Source organism: Phoca vitulina, unplaced genomic scaffold, assembly GCF_004348235.1.
Source record: "Phoca vitulina isolate PV1807 unplaced genomic scaffold, GSC_HSeal_1.0 scaffold25, whole genome shotgun sequence".
Taxonomy (NCBI): domain Eukaryota; kingdom Metazoa; phylum Chordata; class Mammalia; order Carnivora; family Phocidae; genus Phoca; species Phoca vitulina.
In genome coordinates, this window is record NW_022589728.1 from 30,117,175 (window position 1) to 30,121,919 (window position 4,745).

Below are 4,745 nucleotides of genomic sequence, written 5' to 3' on the forward strand. Positions count from 1 at the left end.
CCCTTCCCCAATCATTCAACTAATAGTCCGTAATTCGTTAATTTGACAAATTATTTTTTGAAGGCTTTTTTTTTTTTTTAAGATTATTTATTTATTTATTTATTTGACAGAGAGAGACAGTGAGAGAGGGAACACAAGCAGGCGGAGTGAGAGAGGGAGAAGCAGGCTCCCCGCTGTGCAGGGAGCCCGATGTGGGGCTCGATCCCAGGACCCTGGGATCATGACCTGAGCCGAAGGCAGACGCTTAACGACTGAGCCACCCAGGCGCCCTTGAAGGCTTTTCTAGGTGCCAGGTAGTGTTTTGACCAGAAATGTATTAAACATGAAAAATTCATATATTTTTAAATAGGAAACTTCTTTTAAAAATTAGCCATGTAAAAAAAATATATATATCTATGTAAGTTTAAAATGTTAATTTTCTATAGTAAAATATTACTAACAACCACAGAGGCAACAAACCTGAATCAGCTAGCACAAAGCCTCTTGGTATGTAGGCTGACTTAGAAGAACCTAGTGGCAAGTTCTTGGTCAGAGGGGGGTGAGGTGCTGGAATCTACAGTTGGCTTCCCTGAACCTCCTTTAATGTGACAATGTCCAGAGCCTATCAGAAGTTCCTCATGCTCACATTTGCCTTTGATAATTAACGGAGTGTATCTGCCTGTGATGAAATATTTGTGATATAGGATTTAGAGGAAACATGTAGAACCAAGAGTATATTTTGGATAATTCTTGTTCCAAATAATGAATTTCAATACTGTTCTTGCAATAGCGCCAGATACTGAGGTAAGAACTTTGCATGGTTTCATTTATCCTAAAAAATGAGGTAGATACAAATATTTATTTCCTTTTTAAGAATCAAGGAACAGGGGCGCCTGGGTGGCTCAGTCGTTAAGCGTCTGCCTTCAGCTCAGGTCATGATCCCAGGGTCCTGGGATTGAGTCCCGCATCGGGCTCCCTGCTCCGTGGGAAGCCTGTTTCTCCCTCTCCCACTCCCCCTACTTGTGTTCCCTCTTGCTGTGTCTCTCTCTGTCAAATAAATAAATAAAATCTTAAAAAAAAAAAAAAAAGAAAAGAATCAAGGAACAGAGGTTTAAAAGCAATATGAAGTGGATATTGGCGTTGCACCTACAGAGATCCAGACACGCCTGGGAGTTTACCCCCCACCCAGTACCCGCCCTGCTCTGGAGGTGGCAAAGAAACAATGACTGACAGGTGTGGGAGTGTGAAAGCTCAGGTCCCTTGCATCAGGTTAGGACAGCTCCTGAGATGTGGGTGACACTCCAGAGCGGCGCTGTTGAAGTTGAGCCAACCCTGTGCAGCACTTTGCCTGAGATCACACCATCTTGGTTTCCTCTTCCTGCTCAGGCTTCCCCTCCACTCTTTCCCTCACTCTGACAGGTCTCTCCCAAGCACTTCCTTTAACAAATTGCTTGCACAAAAATTCCTTTTTTTTTTTTTAAAGATTTTATTTATTTATTTGACAGAGAAAGAGAGAGTTCACAAGCAGGGGGAGAGGCAGAGGAAGAGGGAGAAGCAGGCTCCCGGCTGAGCAGGGAGCCTGATGCGGGACTCAATCCCAGGACCCTAGGATCATGACCTGAGCCGAAGGCAGCTGCTTAACCGACTGAGCCACCCAGGCGCCCCTTGCACAAAAATTATTGCCTCCGGGTTGGCTTCTGGAGAACTCAGAGCAGCTGTGCTGAGCCCTGGGGAATTCCTGACCCGTGGAAACCATGAGAGATTAAAAAAAAAAAAATATTGTTGTTTAAACCGTGATTTGATATATGCAGCAATAAGTGGTTAGGACTCCCTGCTATGCTGCGGTAAGCGTGTACAGCAGGGGTTTTTCCAGCTCTTTCTCAGAGGGATCTGTGGCTAAATTCATCATGATCAGGCATACATATATTCCAGATAGAAGGTTTCCCTTCTTGCTGTAGGGCCTCGGCTACAGAGTGTCTGGGCTGTGAAACAACGTCACCTTGGGTCAGCGCACCCACTTCCTGGTAGATGAAGTGTGACAAAGTATAAACCACCATGGGATCCACTGAACCTACCACGAACCCCCTCACTCAGAAGCTTTTAGCCTGATAGAGCACAGGACGGTCTCTTGAAGGCACAGCAAAGAGTGGTGTATGCGATCCTTCAGGATGTGGCTTGTACCATAGAACAACAGGCATTACATACCGCTGGGTACCCAACAGGAGGAATACGGAGGTTCAGGAACCAGAGGCAGGAATAGCAGTGGCCCTGCTCACCATTACTCCGCGTGACCTACTTCTTGTGCCTCTGGATATGTTTTTATACCTTCCTTTCGCTCTCCCAGCTTGGGGATACTTCCAGAGCGATAGCGTGTGGTTCCTCTTGGCCAGATTGGTCCGCACACTGCTGGAGGCTTTCTACTTACAAAGGGCTGGAGGTGCCTGAGAATTTATGTTGCCCTCCTTTCCCCACCAGTGCTGCCGGCTTGAGTGTGGGGCACAAAAACGTGGCTCCCTTGCCACAGACTGGGACAACCTGAGGATGAGCTTGCCCTCCGGACTTCCCTCACAGGACGGGCTCCGCGTGAGGTCTCATCCTTGCTTGCCTTCCTCTCCTTCCTTCTGCTTCAGAGGACCCTCCCCTAACTCACTTCCTAGGGTCACAAACAAAACAAATTGTTGAATCAGGACCTAGAGTTTATTGTGTTCATTCTTTATCTGAATTTCAAATTTAACAGGGTGTCCTGTATTTTATCTGGTAACCGTATCAGGACACTAGCCCAAGTCTGTCTTATTCCAGTACCTCTGCAGTTTTTTTTTAAATTAAAAAATCATTTTGAATCTCTGAATCTGTAAATTAATTCAGTGCATATATTATAGAATTCAGAATATAATATTATAGAATTATATAGTAAACAGTAAGTCTGCCTACCACCCCGGTGCCCAGCTACTCAGGTCTCCTTTTTTAGAAGCAATCATGGTAAACTGTTTCTTGTTTATCTTTCTAGAAATATTCTTTGTAAATGCAGGCATAATTGTGTATGTATCTCTGTAATTTGCTTTATTAGTTTAACAACCTATCTTGGAGGTAGGTCCTTATCAGCACATATAGAGCTGCCTTGTTCTTTTTAATAATTACATACTTACTTTAAAAAGACTCAGTTGATAGTCATGTGGATTATGTTCAGTTTTTTGCTCTTATAGATAACCAAAGTCCAAGCTATGTTGTTTTATTCAATTTAAAGAGACTCCAGGGTTTAAGTATTAAAGTGCAGATCAACAGATTGAACTGCTGAATACTCCTAATAGGATTGAGGAGCGATGTGGTTTACTTGATAATTAGGTAGAACAGATTTCAGTGGATGCGATCTATGCTCTCTGACATTTAAAAGTATTCTGCCCCCAATTACTGTGCTAGAATTTTTTAGTGGATATGAATACATGTTTGACCCGATTCTTTACAATAACTCCCCAAGAAAACTAATAGCTATTTACCAATACAAATATCGTTATCACTCACAATAGGAGAGGGAATACATGGCATTGTATTTAATTTCATCTGGGCGTCAGTGCATTTTCTAAGATTAATGGACAGTGAGTGGAATGCCTACTGCTAAAATCCAGTAAGACAAGAGTGTGTTTTAAAAGCGTTGTTTCTGGGATAAGCAGAAGGTCCTATAAATCAGTTGCACTCCTTTCTAGAAAAACACCCTCAGAGAAAGTGGAAGGTAGGTTCCCAGAAGGTTGTTTTGCTAATATGTAACAGAAGGGAAGACACGTTTCAGGGCAAGAAGACACAGGTCCAATTTGCTCAGGGTAGAGCCAAATGATGAGTTTAGAGGTTATGGGAGACTGACAAGGGCACATAGTCTGGTATATTGTCAAACGGAAGTTCTTGCTGGCTGAGAAGATAGTGGGGAAAATGGGGTGATGGTGTAGTATGCGAGAAATTATTATTATAGACTAATATTTATTTGGGGCAACTCTCATTAGGTTAGAAATACTCCAGGGGTGCCTGGGCGGCTCAGTCGGTTAAGCGTTTTGCACTCTTGATTTCGGTTCACGTCATGATCTCAGAGTCGTGAGATCGAGCCCCATGTAGGGCTTCATGCTGGGTGTGGAGCCTGCTTGAGATTCTCTCTCTCCCTCTCCCTCTGCCCCTCCCCACTCTAAAAAAAAAAAAGAAAAAAAGAACAAGAAGAAATTCTCCTGTCCTCAGTAGGTGTACATTACAGTAGCCTGACATGGAAACAAAGATGCTATCTAAAAACAAGAGTTGTTCTGAACAAAATTCATATGTTAAAGTATAATATAAAAGTAATATGCATGGTTTAGATTTCCTTAAATTCCATAATTCTTTGCTAGTCAAGCATATGCAACTACTCCCTGATAAGCTTCCATAAAGGCAGGCTAACGGAGTAGGAATTTGGTTTAAAAGGGAAGATAAAGGTTCTGCAATCACTATCTATCCTGTGTTTCCCTCCCTCCACAATTAATCTTTTCACTACCTTTAAAAACATGTTTATTACTTAAGGAAGAAACAGCTTTGAAATATTAGATAAGTGTGTGGAGTTTTCAACCTGGTTCTATGGTAAACTTATTATTTGAGAAAGGAACATTAGCAGATTTGACCCCATCGCTTTGCCTTTTTTTTTTAACACTCTTATGTCCACTGGTACTGGGTAGCAGGTACACTCTGAGTGGTGTGCATGGTATTTGTTCGCTCACACTTTATACATTAAATAAACATCACAGGAACTGAAACAA